This window comes from Myiozetetes cayanensis, unplaced genomic scaffold, assembly GCF_022539395.1.
Source record: "Myiozetetes cayanensis isolate MyiCay16 unplaced genomic scaffold, myiCay2020 scf6-25, whole genome shotgun sequence".
Classification (NCBI taxonomy): domain Eukaryota; kingdom Metazoa; phylum Chordata; class Aves; order Passeriformes; family Tyrannidae; genus Myiozetetes; species Myiozetetes cayanensis.
In genome coordinates this window covers 41415082-41438032 of record NW_026087853.1, presented here as the reverse complement: position 1 = coordinate 41438032, position 22951 = coordinate 41415082, and the positions used below count along the sequence as shown (strand labels likewise).

At 36.8% G+C, this 22951-nt stretch overlaps 1 protein-coding gene across 13 annotated transcripts in view; it reads right to left on the bottom strand.

Annotated features, from left to right (window-relative positions):
- The window catches only part of LRRC4C (leucine rich repeat containing 4C), a 498507-nt gene that overhangs the window by 83210 nt on the left and 392346 nt on the right, over positions 1 to 22951 (bottom strand). For 9 of the 13 annotated variants that reach the window (XM_050337122.1, XM_050337123.1, XM_050337124.1 and 6 more), the window contains one exon: positions 17914 to 18032. The gene's annotated coding sequence lies outside the window, so the exon portion shown is untranslated. Of the gene's footprint in view, positions 1 to 9660; positions 10727 to 17913; positions 18033 to 22951 lie in introns of those variants that run through there. The other 4 variants (XM_050337119.1, XM_050337128.1, XM_050337130.1 and 1 more) reach the window with 1 other exon arrangement.

The window sequence follows — 22951 nt, the reverse complement described above, 5'->3', positions numbered from 1 at the left end:
TTCTGATAGAAATCTCAGCAGATGTTCTACACATTGCAAGCTAGACAACATTTGTTGATAACAGGACTGGAAACTTGGTTATAGAAGCCCAGGCTACATTCCATCTACCTGCAGAATCACAGGTTGAGGGTACAGGGATCTCAGAATCACCTACTCTGCCTTTCTGAATATCAAAATATATGAAATACAATAATGCATACTTCACTACAACAGTCTTCCACAAAGACATTTGTGTACAAGGACTCCACAAGAGAGAGAAAATACAACTTCTCCATGAATTTTAAAAATGGAAAATTATTTTCAACATTAAAATTCTGCCCTTAATTTCAAATCTGAATTTATGAGACCTCAGTTTCTATCTATTGCTCTTTCTTAGAATTTTTTTTCTATATTACAAAAAATTTAAACTTCTGGTTTTTTCCTTAAAAACAAATCACATAAGTTCTGGGGTTTCTTAATTAATAGAATAATGTTAGGGTACTGGTTTTTTTCTTTTTTATTCAGCATTGAATAACTTTGTTTCTCCATTCTTTTCAACAAAGTTTTTTAAATCCGGACAAATTCAAAAGTAAACAGCATTTCAGTTTTCCCACTGACATTGTTAAAATTACTCTCCTGTTTCTCTTGCATGACAGTGTTTTTTAACACTACCACTGTGGGAGCTCACGGGGAAATCCTTGCTTGTTGTAATCTCAAATACTTTTCAGCTTGTTTTTATAGATGAGTGTCCTTCATTCTGCATCTGTCCTTCATATACATAAGTTTTTGCATCCAATATTACACAGTATGCCTGTCTTATTTATCAAGCTGCCAACACTTGGTCTCAAGGAAAAACTTCTCAATTCATGTGACTTAAATCACATCACTATAGCCCCAAAAAACATTCAATTATCCAGAATTCACTGCCAGCTCAGGATCAACACTACAACAAATAAACCACCATACTAAATACTTACAAAATGGTAACAAACACTTTAAAACTTTTGAATACCTTTATATAATTAACCCTCCAAAGTAATATCATTTAGATATCCTCATAAGCCATGTTGGTTACAAACACATCCACACTTCTGGGAGAGCAGGTGCCCCTACTTGCTCCTACTCTGCCTCTCCAGATTTGGGTGGTCCAGCTCTGTGTGGTCCCATGCTATGTCCTAATGGACAAGTTGGGAAGAAAGCATAAGACACAGTTCATGCACGCTCTTACAAGGTGCATGTCCTTACGTGTTGCACCCTGGGCAGTGACTCCATTAAGCTGTACATTGTACAAAGGCAGCTCAGTCAGACCAAGCCAAAGGTTGCAATGAAATGGGTCAAGACTGGTAGCATCAAACAAGTTTTTTGCTCTGTTTCTCTAACTTGCCCAGCCATTCACGCTTAAAAACTTCATGCTTCATTTATACACTTTTTCAAGCTTTGTTTCAGAAATGTTTTGGGTTTATTTTTGGCTACTGGGGTGGAAGGGGCAAGGTTGTTTGGTGTGGTTTTTGTTTTGTAAACAAAAAAAAAAACCAAACAACTTTTTTGTTGTTGTTTGGTTTTGGTTTTTTGTGGGTTTTGGTTTTGCTTGGTGTGCTTTTGTTTGTTTGTTTTTGTTTTGTTTTTTAGTTTGAAGTTTTGGTGTTGCTTCTTTGGTTTAATTCTCCTCTTTAACGTCATCAGTTTCAGGAAATGACCTCTCAGTTAGCTCAGTTATTTTATTGACACAGGTTACGCTCACATACCCTTCTTAACAGCTGTTCTTACCTAGGTCATTCTGCTAACTGTGGGCTCTAGACTTACATTAAGTGTAATTTTCTGTCAGTGATCTATCTAGAACATGGGCGCAACTATTATAAAAAGAGTTACAATATCTGTATAATCCATTCAAACAAATTTCCTCACAATACGCACTTTGGAATATCTGGTCAGTGCTTCTAAGCTACTTAGGTATCCTATGTTCTTTAAAGTTTGAGTGCACTTTATTTCCATGGTGACTTCTATCTACCAGCCTTGTAATTTGAAAGGGTCAAATTGTTTGCTCGAAAGAAAATATTTCCCATAATACCATACTATTGCCGTGTAACTCTTCCCTGCCTTAAGTCTCTGTTGGCTGAATCCTGTGTTGTGTTTTCTGTTACACTGCCTAAAGTTTATGTCAGGCTAAATGCTTAATGGTTACCAAGTTCATCACACTTGTATAATTGGAGTGTTTTCTAGATATGTACTCTGGATGACTCTGAAAAAGTATAGCAGGACTACTGTTCATTTAAAAATATTTGTCCCTAATAGATATTTCCCAATATCCTTTGACTTATTTTTTCTTTTCATGATAAAAATTTTAATAATAATTTTTCCAGATACAAAATAGAAATATTAAATTTATTATTCTGACAGTCATGCATTACTACTGCCAACAGTTCTTCATAAGATATGGTCAATAAAAGCAGCAAAAGGAACAGTAATAATCTATTATTTCTGGTGTAATCTGAGATGACCACAAAAACACAATGTTTCTCTCCTTTCAGATCAGTTGTACTCATTTTAAACCTTATTCTTTACAGGGGTTTTTATATGATTTCCTCTTTTTTCCATAGTCTATACTAGTTATTTTGATTTTGGTTTAATTGTTAATTTTTACTTCATTTTCCCCTGTGTCAAAGACAGACTCATGGTCAAATGTGAATTCTTTTACGATTTCTGTTCTTCTATGACAAAACAACATATTCCTAGAAACTGTCCACTTAATATTAACACAGCCTCCTGTTTATATGTTCTTTTCAATCAATTTTCCTTATAATTTTCTTCGGGTTTAGAAGATAGGTTTCTGCAGCAGCATCATCAGCTGCTTTTTATCTTTCATTTGCCATAGGCAATTATCAACTTTATCTTTCTTTGCCACAAAAAAAATCTTATCTGGTTGTTACTTTAAGTTAGATGCAATATCTTTTTCGATAGGAATTTATTATCTATATTTCTCTGCAACTTTTAATGACATTCTACAACTACTGCATGACATTTTCATACATATCCCCAAACCTGAAATTTCCCATTAAAAAATACAATTATTTTTTCCACATGTTATGGAAAGTTACCTAAGGACTAAGCCATCCTCTGCTATGGTTTGATTCAGTAGTCTTTAACAGATACCTCCAGGCCTTTACTTAATGTATGTAACTCAATCTTCAGGGCCAGACTACTCAGTAAAATGTACATTACAGAAAGAGGGATATCAATATGAACATTCACTGAAGGGGAGGTTTTTCGACCTCTTTCCAGTTCAAAGGAGAAATCCATTATGGTTTTAATTCCCTGCACCATATACAGTCAAAATTCACAAGGGCGTTAAATGCAATAAAACTCTTATTGAAGTAGTAGGCTGTGCACTGCATATGAGCAACCTGAAAGGCTAATGGGGTCACCATCCCCTTTAGTAGCCGTGTTATCAACAAACTTAACAAAAATGAACCTCAGTTATTTAAAGGATGTAACAAATACAAAAGCTTCCCCCTGGAAAATAATACATAACCACTTGTAGAAGAACCTTCCTGTCCAATAAGGGCTCCCAAACAAAGTAGTGGCAAAGAAAATTCTTGTGAAGCCAAACAGCTCAGTAAAGAACCCTTAACACAGCATATATGCCCGTCAGCAAAGAAGCTCATGGAATTGAATACATTTTTGTACACTTCATTTGAAACTTGCCTGCATTGAGGAAGGGAAAACTTAACCCTTTTATGTCCCTACAGAGCCTCTTCTAGCTTTTAAAAGGTAAGCTATAGCATTTTTGTTAATTATAATGTCACAATATTCAGTTATTGATTTGAATAGTCAATACACAGAGATTACACCATCCTAGCTATGACTGAGAATTCATCCCTAAACTATGCAATTTAACAAATTAGCCGGTTTTGTTAATATAGACTGAGGCAGCATAGACTATTTGCTGCGGCAGTAAGGTTTATTAATCAATTATTACATTACACACTTATGAAATAGAAGAACTAACACCTGGAATGTCAGTTGGAGTGGCAAAGGAACATGAAATATTTGGAAATTTTGAATTTTATGGCATATTAATTCAGAATGGTATTTAGATCACCTTTTTATGTTTGCAAATATAAATACATATTCTATTGTTTATTTCTGGAAATAAAGGAAAACCAAACAAAAAACCACAGATTAGGATCAGTCCTCCTGAAATAATTACTAAGGATACAACTGCCTTTTTTGCCATCTCAAAGATTCTGGGGTAAGTTCAAAGTAAATGAACAGAATTAGTGCCTGCTTAAGGTCTTAAGACAGCCTTTTGCTTAAGATTATGACTAAAGTGCACTGTTATGACTCATGCTGCACTCCCCACACAGGTAAAAAGGCTCTTTATGTGCTTGGCTTTACTTCCCATGAAACATGGTATGTGAATGAAGAGATTATTGACATGAAAGTGAAGAAAGGTTTGTTAGCAAAATTAAAATATGCTGCAGATCTGAACAACACTAACAGTTTTTTGCAAATTGCTACCACTGCCTTTTAGAATCAGGTCTGGCCCTCAGAGCAATCATTTTTATATGACTAGTGAAGAAAAACCACTGATTCCTGGGCCTTCTAGAAGTCAGTTCATACTGTAGTGTCTATACAAACATGAAAGGAAATCACATCCATATTTCTGAGGATTATTTTAATGCACAGAACTGTATGAATCCCATAGGTGTCAAATAACTGATTCCTCAAACACAAGAAGCATTACTAGATGCTCTGATTTGCTGCTGGTTTGCAGACAAAATGTAATTTATTTAACTTCTCTTGCTGTACTACTTCTAAGTAAGCTTTCTCTACTGCAAGTGAAATAATTGTTGCTGGAGTTTTTTGCTTTTTTGGGGGGGGGTCAGTTGGCTTCCTTTTTAATTCTCCTTGATCCTGGTTATATTGCTCCCCCACAGTCCTAACATAACAAGTACAAGCTCTGCAGCAAACACTATGATAGATTTTATTCAGTGGTCTGATGCTGCCTCTCTCCCTTTCACAAGCAGCAAGGGTAAATCTTGTCTCAGCACTGTGAAAACAGAATTTCAAGACTTATTACAGTGGTGTTAGTATTTAAATTTACATAAGATCTGGTATATACCTGAAATGCATTTTAATCTGCCCAAGGAATAGATTTCGTCCTGGGAAGTTCATTGTTGTTTCTAATTGTCAGCAACTGCTACACTTTGCTTGCCTGCAGCTATCCAATTAACATATCACCACTGCACAAAATATTGTAATATGCTCAATCTCTTAACAAGAGTCTCACACTCCACTTCTATCCAACAATTTCCTCCCAACTGGATTTCGAACATATTAGCAAATGTTAGTGAAGAACATGCAGATAGACATAAGCCATCAGATAACAGAGCCTTTAACCACCATTCCCTATTGCTGTGCAAAGTTCTGTGGAGATACTCTTAGTTGTTTAGAATATCGAGAGAAACAGAGAGATGCAGAGAGAGGGAGAGAGAGAGAAAAGGCGAGCTCAACTGCAGAAGTGGAAAACATGTAACTTGTGCCCTGAGATATTGCTATGGTAACATTTAAACAATGAACAGAAAGCCCTGCAGGATTCTGCTCTCGCTTCCTTGGATACCAAATGTAAATCCTGTTTCTCTTTTATTATGTGCATGCACAAGCGTCTGATTTTTGCCTTTTCCACTAACAGATAGCAAAGTATCCAGACCCCCTACCAGGAACTACACATTAATTCACTTCCATGGATTGGAGCTTGTGAATATGCAATTAAAACACACCACTAGCACACTCATCTCCCCTCTTGTTTCCCCATTTCTACCTCCTAGGAGAAAAAAAATGACTGTGATAGTACAGCTAAATAACAGGTACTTTTTTTTTCCCCTCTGAATTGCATCATTAAATAAAGCACTCTAAAATGTAACAAGCTAATCCCCAAGTCTTCTGCCATTGCAAAAAGTAGAGTCAGGACCCTTTCCAATGGCAGCTCCTTGACCAAGCTGCTAGACTCAAGCATGCTGCAAGGCTGCCTTCCACACAAGCATGGCTCTTGCTATTACTAAATCCTTCTCATCTGGGCAGGCTGAAGGAGGCTTGTTTTTCATAGAGTAGCTGGCAATGGGATAAAAGGCCCTTGATAATAGTAACCTGAAGCCCAGTCAGCTTGACTGCTCTAGAAGTTACTTAGTGGGTGCTAATTGCATGTCTTCAGAGTAATTCTCATCCCAGAATGAAAGCAACACTAACTCCAGTACCTTCCCTTCTCTCCTCATTCCCTCACTAGCCATCAGAGACAAAGACATACCTCCAAGCCAACATGAAGCCACTCTAGCAAGACCAAGATGGAAGCTCTTGCACACTGTTGCTGTGCAAAGTGCACTCCTTAAGTGAATACACTGCAACTTGGATAGCCTGGCTTGTGAGTTTCCACCAGCACCAAGCTCTTTCAAAACGTGCTAAAATCCTGTCCCGAGCCCCATTCAACACCTTCCTGCCACATACTGCAACAGCAAGAATCTTCATGCCAAATGGGAGACAGCTTTTTAGGTCAAAGGTAAATAATGTTAAAGCCTATATATAGGAAGCCATAGCAACACCTCTGGCATCCCTTTGTTTTCTACCGGTCCCACACTTGCTTGTATTGGCTCATATCTAGAGCCTTTTCCCTTGGGTCTCACCTAATCTTAAAGTCCATTTTTCACTTGTCAGTGGTATCAGGCTAGGAGATATTGTGACACAAAATTTGCCACTCCAGCAAACTGGACCTGCTTCAATTCCACATCAGAGCAAATCATTCCTGACATGAGAAAAGACGCAGACTAGCCACCCCCTTGCATTACTAACACAGAGTTTGCCAAGAATACCTGAAGCTTAGGTATGTGATCTCTGACCTTCTGGAGAACAATTAGAACAAATAGATCAGGACCCTCCAATATAGCTTTATTTTTCTTTCTGTACTAGAATTTAGAGCCTAAATACACACATAATGGTTCCCGGTACAGTGCCAAAATCCCAGCTGCCTGTGGTCACTACCAAAAAGGTCCATGGTTTGAAGAGGAGACAGCCTGCAGGACCAGCGTGTACTACTGAGTGATACACCTGTGCTCAGACACATGTGAGGGAAGTAGCAGAGACAGCCAGCTCTTGCCTCTGCTTGAGATTTACTGCTCCTCATTTAGCTGGATATTTGGATTTTTGTTTCTGGCTGTTTATTTTATGATCAACCCTTTGGGCTCTGGATAAGCTCCAAGAAAAATACTGAGAAATGTTATACTCATTCCCATTTGACACTGAATGAGTTAAAATCTGGGCTGTTCCATGTGTCTTTTGGCTAGTGTATTAAGTGAATGATTCACTGAAGTGTGAAACTATTGCCTCTTTGGAAGCAGATATGCATCCCTAGCTTTTTAGTGTTGACAAGGTTTGCCTATTTCAGCCCAAATCAGTGACTAAATTTTCCCAGTGCTTTCTTATCACATCAAGAAAATACTTCTGACTAGTTATTGAACATAAGGAATGGGGTACCTATGATAGGTTTTGACAATAGATAACTGACAAATTTTCTGTTTATGTGTTCACTTGATAGCAATCCAGGGAAAAGCTTGGAAATGCCTTTTCCTTAGCCAGCTTCTTTTTCCTTCAGTAATTACTCAGCAGCAGCTTAACATAAATTTAGCTGTTCTATTACTGCAACTGCTGATGTAAGTGTAGCCCACAATAGGGCACAGACTTATAATGATACATGAAGGAACGGACAACAGAGTTTTGCATTTATTTTCAGATGCTAAAAAACTTATTACCCATTTAGTGTCCCACTAGGAAACATGTACCCAAAGAAATAAATGAGGCTAAAGCACTTCATACTAAAGGGATTCAGCTATATTGAGAAAGATGAGAATAATTGGAGCTGGAAGGAACAATTTTTGCTGTGCCTGTTTCCTTCTTCTTCTGAACACTACAGTACAAAGGGTCTGATTTGTTAGTGTGGCCAAACAAAAACTCCCAGAGATTTCCTTATGAGCAGAATTGAACCCTAAATCTTAATCCTTTCGAAGTAGCCAACATTTAAGAGGCATGACCTCCAAACAGAAGCACGTGGCACACCTTTGAGAGGCAGAAGTTCTCATTTCCATTATGCCAAAAGATTCAGGATATTTACGTGAATTAACAGTAGCGATGTAAGTGAATAGAGAAAGAGGGGAAAAAAGGAGGAGGCTAATATAAATTTGTGTATTTATCCAAGCAAGTTAGAGCTCTGGTTTGGTTGTTTAATGCAGGAAGCTTGTTAAATGAGAAATGATGCCAGAAAAAACAAAGAGCTAAAATCTGGCTCTACCAACACTTCTTCCACTCCTGTCTTCTCTCCTTTTCTCCAGAATATTGCAGCTAGAGAAAAGCAAAATGAGTGGCAAAGGTAGTTCTGCACCTTGCCTGCCAAAAAAAAAAAAAAATCCATTTCTGTTCAATGGCTCATTTAATTAGCTCTTTCTCCCTCTCATTCTCCACCACTTTTGGCCTAATACTTTCAGCTGGAGCCTTTACTTGTGAAGGCCAAGGTTGAAGAGGACAGAGGTGAGGGAGGATAGAAGGGGAAGACAGGGAAAGAAAACTCCCTACCCAGAGGCTACACAGTCATGCCAGGAGAGGGGACGGAAGTATCACTTCCCCACAGGAAAATACAGACCTTTATTTTAAACACCATGTTATCCTCTCTTTATTCCACACCCCCACACCACATTTCTCCAGGAAGGGAGAAATATTTACTGGTCTGTTACACATCACTGTTAATCTGTGAACCTAACCATCTACAAGCCACTTTTTAACTATTGTCATTATCAGTATAGTAACAAAAATCCTTAACACCTCAGTATCCTCTCACTGCTTGTCAATCAAAGTAAATCTCCTTCAACTGCCATGAGAGTCCTAGGGAACCTGAAGGATCCACCACAAAATCACAAAGAATTTCCTAAGAGATCTGGAAGGCATGGGTGGCTGAAACAGCAGTTTTCTAAACTCCCCTTTAATAGTCCTCTCTCTGCCTGTTACTGTCCTTTTTTAGCAATGGAGAGTAAAATGTGCCATTTCTCTCAGATTGTCTCCTCAGAATCCACTAAAAGCCCTTGCCCTACACCCCCCCTCCACTTCCGACAAAAGCCATCCTTCACCACACTCCTTGATTATAAAATTTTCCTGTTAATACACCATATTGATCTGCAATGTTAGACAGGAAAACAGCATTCTAATTGGAGCCTTCAACTATTTCAAACACTTACTAAATAAATAAACCTCCTCTGTGTATCCAATTCTATGCAACTTGCATCCGTTTGTAGAGACTGGGCAATCAGGCAGCACCCCCCACTCACTGCAAGGGCTTTCTCAAAAGATTTCTTTGCTAGGGAACATTTACACATGCTATAAGGACACACTGGCAGGTGCCTGCAGCACCCTAGAAGGCTTCGAATTTTACTAACAGGAATCTGAGCTACTGTGAGAATTCAGTTCTATCCTCATTCCTTCCCTTCTCTCCTCCAAACCACCCCCCTCCAGCCATTAGCAAAATACAGTCAGGTTCTTTATTCAGGTGGGAGAAAAGACAGAGAAAAGATGAATAAGGGTGAAAGAAGAGAGGTAATGGGGCAAATTTCCTTCTCCAAAAAATAATAAAATGGAAAGTGTACTCACTGTATCATCAAAGACTATCCAGCTGGAAATCCGAGTGATTATGAAAAACCCGGGTGGGGGAGGGGTTAGAAAACTATTTCATTTCAGCAATGAAACCAAAATTAAAAACAAGAAAGAAAATAAAAATAAAGGATATCCAATTGCAATTTCCCAGAAATTTCAGTCCATACAGGTGCCAATCCAACCCAACACTGCTGAACTCTCCCCCTCTGGCAATTTCACTTTCTTCTTCTCTGTCCTTTATTTTCTCTGTGGCTTTCAACTTTCCTGCTTGAAATTGCTGTAGTGGTAATGTTGATGTTTGCCTTCGCTGGAGAATAGTGGTTTCAAATAACAGGAAAAAAAACAAAAATCCTTGTAGAGGAGGAATGGTCCTTCTCTTTTCTGAAACTTTTCATTCCACTGTGGATCCTTTGCTTAGTTTCCTTTTTCTAAGGTTTTCTGCCTCTCTGGCTCCACTGCTCCCCATTGCTCTTTATTTGTTTTTTCTCTGGAGAGCAGAGAGGGCTGTATTTCTTTTTAAGCAATCCTCCATCTGTATTCTTTTAATGTAATTTTGTTGTGACACTTAAGATCCAGGTCTTGCCAGGCAATTTTCTTTTTCCCCCTTCTTTGCTGCACTATCAATTATCCAATCCATGTGTCTCCACATTAGAATGGGGATTCCCATTCTTCTTTTTCTCTATTAGCCCACACTCCTTTAGAAAAGAATCTCCTTTTGCATTTAAATTTTTATTTCTGTCTGTCAAAACAATAAACTTTTAGTCTCTCTCCCCCCTCTCCAAAGATCTGATTAGATTTCCAATCACAACCCAGTGCGCAATTGGATTTTTGATTTCGGCAAGAAGCCAGCAATCCACAGCATCAGCACCCTCTCCTTGTTTCAAACTCCACGATATATCCTTTTGCCTTCCTTCCAACTCCTCTGCATTTTCATAATTTCGCATTAAATTAAATGAAGCAGAGAGGGAGTAGAGAAAAATTCAAGGTTCCCACCAGCTGTCAAGAATAAATCCATCACCTCGTTATTTTTTAAACACTTGGGACGGGTGTTTTTAGCGCCCACTCTCGCCTTTGCCCCCCCCCCATCCCCCTCCCCCCCCGACTTCTCAAAATCCTTCTGATGTTAAAACTCCCCCGATGGAGCACACAGACGCCCGGGAAGATGTGATTCGTCCTCTTAGCTGTAAATTTCAGAAGCACCCTTTGCTTTTCATTTCAGCTTCCTCTCCATCTTTTGTCCAGTAGCTATACAGATCCAGTAGCACGGAGACGGATAAACTTCTATTTCTTCTTTGAGGAGAGAGAGGGAAGGAGAGACAGGAAGGATAAAAGCTCTTCCATCTCAGCCCCTCTTTTCCTGCCTTCCTCTGTTTCAATGCAGTTCTGATCTCATTTCCAAGCTCAGCCTGGTGTAGTTCAGATGTACAAGTTGGATTTCCCTTCAGCACAGCAGTGAGTTAGTCTCCCATCTTCTTCCACACGCCAGTTATCTTCCCCCTTTTCTTCCTTCCTTCCTGCCTCCCTCCCTTCCAAGATGACACAGTCCCAGGAGCGCAGCCGCCTCTTTCAGCTTTTAGTTTCATCCCTGATAAGCATAGCCCTTTGCACAGCCGAAACGCTTCCTCCCTCCTATTAGCTTCAGCTTGAATTCTCCCTGTGTGTGCATGTACGTACGCATGTATGTATATATCCAGTTCCTGACAGCTGCTGTTGTTGCTGCGAGTAGCTCCGCTTTTCAGTCTCTCTGCTTTCAGTAACTCCCCTCCTTTCAGTGGCACCCTAGGATTTGCAAATGTCCCAGGGCCAGTCTCTCTGGCTACACTCCTCCTTCTCCCCTTCCGTTCTCTCTCTCTCTCTCCCTCTTCCTCTCTCTCTCTCCTCCTTTTTTTTTTTTCGGTTTTTGGTGGGTTTTTTTGTTTGTTTTCCCCCACCTCTTCTTCACCCCCTGCCCCTCCCTCCCCCCCTCCCGCCCTTCTTTTCTCTGCTTGGGATCAGTAAAATACAATTACCCAATTACCTCCCATCATCTTAGCACTGATTGGTCAATTGCATTAACACTTGATGTCAGGGAAAAGGGCTGGAAGCTGCTCCGACGTGGCATTGCTGCCACCTGCTTGACAGTTTGGGAACAAACTTAAGGTTACCTGAAGAAATCATGTCAGAAAACAGTAATTGAAAAACAAGGGATCATCTTAAAGAAAGGAATGTCAAAACTCATTTTCTTAAAAGCCTGCATGATTCTGACAGTTCAGCCAGCATTCACAGGTAGCAGACTAGCCTCTGAGGCAGAGGAAATGACAGCAAAATGAAATGAGGTATAAAGTTGTTTTTGCAAAAGAAGTACAGAGCAACCAGTATTCACAGGTACTCCAGTCACAGCTGCAGAGGCATGACAATAATATAAAAGGAGGTATAAAGTTATATCTGCAAAAAATGTAGCAGTGGAAATAATTTACACGCAAAGACAATCTGTTTTCTAATTACAGAAATAAGTATTTGTTCAAAACTTGTATACACATATAAATTACCTAAAACTCCATTTTTGCAGTTGCTCCAGGGCAAAAGGTCTTTGAAGTGCTTCAAGATTTCAGTGAGTTTAAGTCAATGCTCCAGTGAGCTGTTAAGTGACAGCAACACAAGAGTACAATGTCCAGGTGTATCTATCAAATCTGGCACAGTTAGATTAGAATGAAGTCTGACCAGCATTTTAGAATTTTGTAAACTGGTTCTCTAATTTGGGCTACTAAAGTGTTGCCATGTTTGTTATGTACTTATCTACTTATGTTAGAAGTATTTATCTATGTCACCTAAAATGCTCAGAATTGGGCTTATGTCTTGTTTTTTTTCAGGGATCTAAATTTAATAAAAAATTTACAGAAAACTTTGTATGTACAAGGTCAGATATGCTATCTGCTTAATGGAAACAGAATGTAGATGATGTATGTGCTGGCATTTGTCTCTCTCAAAATCAGAAAGAAATTATTTATAGATCTAACTCCTCCACACAAGCCCCAAAAAGAGAATGTCAGGTGCTTTCATGGTAATTATAGCAAACTTTAAATATTAAGCAATAACTCTGAGTTATTCCACGCATATAATAATAAAACTAGCTCTTTCCTCAGTCCTCTCTCAAATAGTCAAGTTATGTTTGGTATCCTTACTTAGGCTTCAGCTTCAGTGTGAAACTGGCATCTTGAAAATAAAATAAATTTTTAAGTTATATGTCATATTAGAAGTTTTTTACAGAATTATAAAATCCATAAGCTAGTTGAGTTCAGTCAAGTAACACTTACTGAATCATTAACACTGACTTTCAGATTTATTCTACTGACTCAACAAGCTTTCTGGTGAGAAAGTTCTACCAGATATAAGTTAAGCAACTGGAACCAGGCCCTTAATCGCTGTTATATTATTTAGCATCTGATCTTACTATCCCCAAAATCAATGGCAAACATAAATTACCTACAAAGGGTGAAAGGCTGAGTCTGTAGTAATAATTAATAACCCAAACCTAACAGTCTTTCAGGAATGCTAAAAAAGTCTTTGGGGATTTTGGAGAAGGCTGCGAGTGTGATAGGAGATGAAGTTGCTGACAAGTAACAATCTTTTTCTCTAACGTCTTATGAGAGTCTTTTTCTTCTTACTACTCAAAATCTAAAAAACCACAAACTTGTTCCTTTTCCCAGAAGAATAAAAACATCACAGCCTAATATGATTTCTCTACTGTCTCTTTAAAAAGTTTCCTGCTAATATTAAAGAGCCTGTGAGTGAAAATAAAGGTTTCTATAACCAAATTAAACAAATATATGGGCATCAGGTACAGAAGACAAAACTTCTGGGCATCTAATCAGAACCTAAAGTAAAAGCATCTGCAATAGCTACAGTATCTCTGTTGATACAAACTAATATTTCACTTTCAGTGAAATGTGTATATTTTCTAATTTTGATATTATTCAAATGACATCAAAATACAAATTTCTTACAGATGACAGTACTTAAATAGAAAATAATATATTTGATGGCATAGATGTGACTAAATACAAAGCCAGTCTAAAGATATGCTCTAGGCTATGATATGATCTTCCATCTTAAAGTTTGTTATTTTTAATACATCAATTAGCTTTTATCACCTAATAAACATAGGAGATAGCATGATTAGCTTCTTAGAACATAAATTTAAAGTCACCTAACTTGTGATATCTATAAGATGATGTGTCATGCTTCATGAAAAAGTAAATGTCCTTATACTAAACAAAAAAAATATAATTGCATTATCTGTTTTACAAGCATACAAGCTACCTATGTGTTAAACCTACTTAAAACATATATTTTGGTATTATCACAAAAACTCATTCATTAATCAAACATTAAAAGACTGTCCTTAGGCTCTAGAGAGACTTATGTTTTGTTTTTCTTGCAGTACATTATATGTTGTTGCCTCCAAACAGTATTGTTTGTACATTACCTTAAATCTCTTATTTTGCAGATTTTCCAGACAAGAAAATCAATTCCCTACATATCAGTTCACAAAAGTCATCCAACATGGTGAGCTGATACCCAAAAGCACAATGGAAAACATTGGATGATGGACACAATGCAATGTTTTACAAACCTTGACAAGGTGAGACAGAGGAAATATCCTAGGGCATTCTGTTCAGTTCCTAATCTAGGGAAATACTACCCTTCATGCTTACTGCCCACCTCTGAGCACACTCAGGTGGACAGCAACTGTTAAGAGCAGCTGTTGCCTGCTCTCCTCCCTGCCTGGGAGCTGCCTTGGCAGTGCTACCACGCAGCGTGCAGAATAGCCACTGCTGCTGTGGTACAAAATCCCAAGCACATAGCAGATGCCACTGGCTTATGTTTCCTCTTATGGACCAAAATCACCATGAGTCAAAGTAGTGAATTGTGAAGGGAACAAAAGACAGATCGGCAAAGGAACTTTGTTTTTTGTATAACGTAACAACCTTGCCCAGTCCTGAGTATGGGAGGATAACAAAACTCAAACATATGTACTGGCAAATCTTCACATAATAAACATGGACAATAGACCATTATAAAGCACCTTTTCCTTCCTGACAGACAGGACAAATTCTGTAGTTCTATGTGATTAACACTGGAAGCCACTGGTGGAAAAGACTAGATATTCAAAATTTTCAGACATTTGATGGAAGAGAAACATGGCTAACACTTAAGGAAAGAGGATTCTGACCTGTACATAAACATGTAGAAAAACATAATAATTGAATAAGCATAGCCCAATTTTAAGGAAAGAAGTGAAACCAGATGACTTTGCTCAGACAAAGTGAAAAGCAGTTGCAAGATTTTCCTAAGTCAGTGACAGCCCTGCCTTCCTTTTAAATAAAAAATTAGAAGTCATAAAGGAAACTCTGGAACATAATATTCTTTCTATTCTATTTAGCTTTTCTGTCAATAATCTGTTTGCATATGAAAAAAGTACTTACATTCTCTTATATCTTACTACTTTCAAAAGGGAACAAAAATTATTGCTGGAAAATATACTTTCGACTGCATGGATACAGGATCAAGCTCATTAATCAGTTTAGGAATTCAAAAGAGGTCCTAAAAATCTCAGACTACATAAAATATGTCATACATAATCTCACAGGAATACTTCAAATTTTGTAATGTAATCACAGCTCACGGTACATAATTTCCTGTTTATGTCATTTCACTGATTATTGTTCAATTCTTTTAATACAACATACACTAAAATCAGGTGCATATCCGTCAAAATTAGCAGCTGACTGATGCTACATCATTTATTAATTTTCACTTTTTTTTAATGTTTACAGTTCTAGTGAGAAATTTTGTTTTGTAGGTAATTTCTCTTGGGTCATAGTGCCTTGGAAGAAATAAAAGAAATGATATCCTCCTTTCAGGAAAGGAAAATCCGGGTAAAATCACAGCACATATGATTTTGGCACAAGGCTGTTTACATGACCATTCAATAAATTCAACTCTTCATAATATTGTAATACTTTTTTTTTCTGGTAAAGATGGAACTGAATGGTGGAGTTTGTTGTTTCCTTTGGAAGGAAACCATATTCTCAAAAAACTTTCTAGAATTTCTGCTTATGGAATTGAATCCCATATTGTCAAAGCTTCCATTATGCAGAGACAGCCAACTCACCAAGCTGAACATGAGACAGCAACACGCCCTTGCTGCAAAGAAGCCCAATGGTTTCCTGGGCTGCACTAGGCAAAGCATTGCCAGCAGGTTGAAAGAGATGATCTTTCCCCTCTACTCAGCCCAAGTGAGGTCACACCTGAGTACTGTGTCCAGTCTTCCTCCTTGGAGACATTCAGAAGTCATCTGGACATGGCCTTAGGTAATTTGCTCTAGGTGGCCCTGCTTGAGCAGTGGGGTTGGACTAGATGACGTTTGAACGTCCCTTTCACCCTCATGTATTCTATGATTCTGTAATTTAATAGTTCCTAAAAGTGTTTACATAGAAGGAAAGTAAAAATACTTTTTCTAAAGTGCTCTTAGATTCTCTTATTCACTTGTGTACTTAGGAGAATTGTGTGTCTAGCATTCAGCTGAGAACTAGCAGAAGTTTGTGGTTTTTTCTAAAAGAGATGATGCTTTGAGGAAAAAAATAGTAAAAAGACAAACTACTAACAAAACAATAAATTAAGCTTTTCCTAATTTTTGCTTTCAGAACTGTTGTGTTACAATTCTGACCAGGGCATATATATGAGTTAGGCTAATAATAAAAGAGTTAGGGTAAGGATCCTTATACATATATTCACAAAACTAACTACATAGTAAAAAAAAAGTAGCAGAAATGTTGCTTTGTACCCAACAGAAGAATTCTGGTTCCACTGAGGCCAGTGACAAAATTTCTGCTGACCTAGATAATACAGTTTTACAGAGTATCCTTCTGAGAAGAATGGCTTTGTATTTTTCTGTTCCAATTTCCAGTTCTTGTCAATGGCCATGTTTTTCAGCTTATAAAATGTGAATACCTTTGACTGAAATGAACTGTTGTATTCGACATTAAAAAATCTGACTCAAATCCTGTCATTTTCTTGTGGCACTAATTTAGAATTTGACCGTAGGTGAATTCCATCCTTTTCACAACTGAGAGCCATCGACATTAAATTGTTGTAAATTCACTCCACAGGGAGAAATAACTCCTTTGATTTCAATGGAGCACCTCCAGATTGATGCAGGTGTAGATGAGAACAGAACATAGTCCTTCACTTTTACATTCATGCCCCATTTAATAGGTATTTGGTTTTCTGAATCACAGAATCATAGAATTGTTGAGGTTGGAAAATATTAGTTGAGTGAAAAAGAAGGACCGTGTGTTTTAAACTGAATTTTTAAGAAAGTAAAAGTTAAGAATATAGACAACTAGACTTGGGCAGGAATGATGCATTACTTTAGAAATAATATCTTTGCAGTATAACAGCAATTTTTCACTCAGTGAATTTTAAATAGCAAAAGTATGATATTCTGACAAAGAGATGAATGTATCAGGTATCTTAATTTCTTACCTGTGGAGTTATTGTGACTGGAAAATACAATTTGCATTTATTGATAACAAAATCTTAACCACATATGCTTCAGAACTTTACTAAGAAACAACCTAGCAGCCATATTGTCCTACCTAGTCCTCCTATTTTGTGAGGATTTATTGATTCAAAGTGAAATTCTTGTATGGGGAAAAATATTTAATTTTAAATTCTGAGCTAAAGGAAAAGTAGCATTGAATATTTCAAAACTGTCATCATAAAAAACATAATAGTTTGCTTTAATCATACAAGAACTTAAGGAAAGCTACAGCTTTCAATAAATTGGAGTGAAAATGTTGCATACAAAGGGCAAATTGTCAAAATGGAAAAAATAAAAAAGAAATTTTCTTGGCAAAAATAATAATACTCAAGGAGATAACTGTAATTTTCAAGACATATTTTCAAGTATGTATAAAATAAATTACTTCAGCTAAATATCTTCAGCATCTTCTATGCCCAAAATTTTACACATCATACAAATTTCCACTTAGCCCTTATTGGTCAATATGAAAAAAGAAAACATGTGCTTTCACAGTTTTTGTGGGGTTTTTCATCTCCTTTTCTCTTTTTTTTTTTTTCTTAAATCACTAATAGCTTTTCCTTGCCTAATAGAAAACAACAAAAACTTTTTTTCAAGTTTATCCAAATTCAAATGGATTTAAATATTATAATGCATATAATACACGTAAGAACCTACTTCCTTACCTTCAGTGCTTGTAGGACTGCAACTAGTGGTGTGGACATCAAAAGTGTTATATCCAGGACTCACTGGAATTGTATCATCAGGATAAATTATATGATTCTCTCCATACTTGCCACCTTGCCTGTAAAATGGAAATAATACTTATTGAGTGTGTTAAACAGGATGGACTCAATGTTATTTGGGCTAGGGTGAGTAAAGTTTCACAGCAGTGTCAGTGCATGATGTAGCACTACAACCACAGTATGATGTGCATTACACTAGGCAAGGCAAATAGGAAAAATACAAGGAAGCAAATAGGGTAAACCCCCACCCCTCTAAATAATTATCATTCTTTTCTGTAAACTAGAGAGATGGAAAGTCAGGGAACAACTTAGGACCTAGTAATGAATGAAGGCAGGAAGCACCATATATATACTCACAAATGTTCTGAAATATGGTCTAGGTTAGTTAAAAAATGATTCTTCAACCTTGGGTTGTTTGGATTTTCTCATCAAGTGCTCAGGTCTCCCTTCTAACTCCATATGCCCATTAAAACTGTACATCATTAAAAAGAGTGTATGAAATACCAAACCATCTTTCAGTATAATCTTAAAGAGATGGATGAAAAATTACAAGACAATAATGAGCCTCTTGAAATTCTTTCAGAATTTAATTGGCTACTGCCACTCCAGAACAGACCAATAGTCTGTCTAGTCCACTGGGGTGTAATTTCTAAAAAGAATACAAGATTATTCCATAACAGGTAGTTCTATAACTTTCACTTCATAAAGTGGTGTAAGTAGAAGAATAGCCAAGACTCATTTGCATTGGATTTGCACATAAACCCTGGAAAGGTTACAACTAGAAAAGGTAACTTTGTATTTTGGAAACAAGAGGAAAAGGGTTTAATACAAATAAACCTCTTTGTCCCCACTAGAGCAGGATCCTTTGAAAAGTTCTAGAAGGAATTTGTGATTGAGAACTTCTGTCATTCTTTATTGACCACATGTTAGAAATCCTGATAAGGAGTTAGGAAATCCTGTCAGTCACAAGTGATGAAAATGATGGTATAAATAATGATTATTAGAAGTGTATTTCTTTTTTTTATTCAATGATACTTTAGGCTCAGCTTTCCTACCATCTCTCCAAACTTCATTCCCAGGTGGTATGGTGCAGTTTAAAATCAAAATTCACCTTACTGAATCAGATCCGATCTACACAATCTAGGGAAGAGTTGCTTGTTAAGGGGAGTATTTCTGGTGATGAACAGGATAAAAAAACCTGTAAGGGATGAAACATTGTTTTAAGAAGCTGCACATCATGGTTATAGGATTGTTTGGGATCAGGGAAAAAACCACAGAAGTGTGGATAAAAAAAATTTGTACCAAATGTTTTTTGGGTTTTTCAGACATTCTATTTCTCTTCTTTTGCACTATTCCACTAGTTTACATTGAGTCTGCATTTCCTTGAAACTGTATTTGCTTTACACTTTATTTACTTTGTGTGTAGGTGAAAATATAAAAAAAATCTATAATTTAAGAGATGGAAGTAGCATTGGCATCAAAGATTACAGTACGGATAGGCTTTGAACAATAAGAAGGGTTCATATTAAGAAAATTAGAACAGAACACTGAAGTTTATACATTTTCCAAAAATTTTTCCGTTGCTTATTCACAAATATTTTTTATAAAAATCAGGAGGTCAAGGGACATGGACTTTCACTTAAAATGTTTCAAGTAGGCCTTATTTTCAGAAGCAGGCACAGCAATATTTGTTAAATCCAGCTCCATTTAAAATGTGTTCTCCAAAGATGAGCCAACTGACAATGAATCATCACTTTTGGAAAACACATTTAATAACTCCATATATGAAGGCATAGGTCTGGAAGCAGAAGTTAACCATCTGTGGTCCTTAAGTACATACAGTATACTTTACTATTTTTATACAGATACATATATCTGGGTGCATACATGTTTAGCATGACATGTTTAGCAGTGTTTAAATGTATCTGGCATGGATTTTCTATAGTCAAAAACAATTTAGGAATGGATATTTTCATAAAAAAAGTTTTCAAAAATCTGTGACTAAAAGAATTGAGAAAATTTATATATTTATTCTACAATAAACTAGCTTTTAGATATTGTGAAGTATATACTTTTAGAGAGACAGATGCAGTTTGGTCCTTGAACTTGATAGTCTAGGATTTTCTGCTTGTTTGTAGGCAGAGTGGCACTGGCATTTTTCCTGTTAAAATACCATGTTTAAGATAAGAAATTCTTCTTGTTCATATAAGTAATTGAACTTGCTGAAATTTTTCAATTTAAGCTTTTCTGAACAACATCAAAACATAAAAAAACCTGACTTTATTATACAAGCATAGACTCTAGGATAGATTTTAAAAGGTATTCAGGTGCTTAAACATGTGGATTTGGAACTTTCTGTGATTTACAGATTTTGTCTAAGTGTATTAATCAGCTAACCACCATATGTTTTCATTTCTAAAAGCCTTTCAGATGACAACACTATTTCTTCACTTGCTACTATATAAAAAGTGTTTAGACCTTGCAGGGTTAGGGAGTATATCGTACAGGTAGTCATCACCATCCATGTCAGGTTAATCATACCAAGATATTGGTGGCTATCCCATTTTTTGAAAGACTTAATTTCTATTTCTTATTTCTTTTGAACAGAAGAAAACCAGCAGCTTGTCAGTATGGTATTAGGTGGGAGGCAGTACATGGCAGGATATGAGTCAGTCATTAAGCCTGCTGGTCAGTAAAAAAAAAAAACCAGAAACTCAAAACAAACTAAAACTTGTCATGACGAGGATGATTCTATGCAGAAAGAAAATGCACTAGACAAATTATTCAGAAATACAAATTTATGTCCAGAATATGCTAATACTATGACAGAGAAAACATTTGAGATACTTCTTCCCTACCTTGCTGCAGAAAACTTCAAACATCTGCATTTTATACATTCCTACTTCAGGAATGTTTTCTCCAGACTACTTCTGTATTATACCCATGCCCACCTTTGGGATTTGATTCTGTAAGACAGTTAAGTGGGATATTTATAGGGCAACCATGCTGATGAAGACCTTGCATGCTAAGCTCTAGAATGACAAGAATTTCTGCTTTGGTTAAATGAGAGCAAGTATATAAATATATCTCAGCCCTTTGTCACAAAACTGTGTGGGAGAGGCACATTAGGCAAGGTGCTAGAAGTGAGGGAAGCTCTAACTACTTGCAGCTATGACACATTATTATTCATTGCATGGTGTGTCACTCAGACTGTCATAATGCACAGCAGACAGTATGCACATTATCGGTGCTGAACAGCACTGAGAGGGACTGCAGAGGCATAGGTCATTTGGGGGAAATACCTCAGTAACAATCCAAGCACAGGTTTGCTGCTCTTTGTGAAACGGATCTGGCAGCACAAGCTAGAGGGATTATCAACTGCTTACTAACAATGAACAAAATTCATCTATTATAAATGAAGACATATTTGAAAAGTCTTCCTGAGATGGAGTCAGAATTCTGGATTCAAAGTACTCACTAAATATTATTCAACCACATACATTGGTCTTGCAGAAAGTGATATGAACAAAGAATAGGTCAAACGTAAATAGTTGTATGGGTATGGGTGTCAGCACAATGCTTTGCACTGAGGAAAAAGGATAATCAAGAGAAGGTAGAATCTGCAGGGTGAGAGAATGCACAAATATAAAAATCTAAAATCACCCAGGAAGAATGAAAAGAAATAAGGCAGCAAAGTAAGGAAATCAGATATAAGCACCAGATTTAAACATGCACAAACAAGGTGAGTAAATTAGGCAAAGAAGGCAGTCTGAAGTCAGAAGATTTTCTGAACAAGAAAATCTCAAGTTATAGCTATTAAAAAAAAAAATTAAAACCAGATTTTATATATGTGAAAATTAGCTTATGTGAACAAAACATTTTGTGCTACTTCCAATAAGAATATGCTTCCTTGAGTATTTGAAGAAAATGAAATCACAATGGAAAAATTCATTTTCCAACCCCAACTTTAAAATTATTGCAATATTGTAATAAATTCTTCAGTGTTTCTGCTGCTCTCTGTTTTCTTTCCCCATATGCAGCAGCACTTTCTGTTTAAGGGGTTTGGGGTTTTCTTTTTTGTTTTTTGGGGGGGGGGTTTTTGTTTGTTTTGTTTGGTTTTTTGGTTGGTTGGTTGATTTGTTTTGTTTTGGCTTTGGTTGGTTTTTTTAATAAACTTCTGATCAGGAGTCAAGAATACAAAACTGGAAGTCAGACTTTAGCAGCAATTCAGAGAAATAATTCTCAAACATACTTACCAGGTCAGAAAGCATTACTGTAGTACCATTATAACCAGCCCCGCATGAGACCTTCTAGCAGCCGGTATCAGCACTTTCAAACCTTATCTCTACTTCACTCATGCTAATAGGCTTCTTTTAGAATATATTGTATAATAGGATACAAATCACACTGTAATATTCCTTGTTACACCAAGAGTTTGAGCAATTATGATTGAGGTGCAGAGCATTTCCTAGGAAACTTCTAAGAGGAGCTAATGATATGCTCCTCTACCAAGAACATGAATTTATTAGTAATATTATTTTATATATATATATATAAAACACCCTGTAAGCTTATTACCTTTAAATTAGCAAAACCTCCATACATTAAATTGTATTGATGCAGATCTTTTCATCAGAGGGTCTAAAATAATTGCATAGGAACCACCTTACAGACCAATAAAATGTACCAGCCTCATTCTGGTAAATGATTCACAGCAGTACCACACAGAATTTTCACATCAAGAACATTCTTGTTTAATTTCTTTAAAAATTTTAGTAGACAAAATACAATCATGTAAGTGTCATCATATTTTTTTATCGTTATTCAAAAGACACTGATATCAAAGGACCTGAAGAAAAGTGTCTAACTTGACCAGGAATTTAATGGTTTAAGCAGTAGAAAACATGGTCCTTATTGTGTGACAATTTCTTAACTCACTGAACAATTTGAGCACAAGAGTAAGCTAGCAATTTAGGAC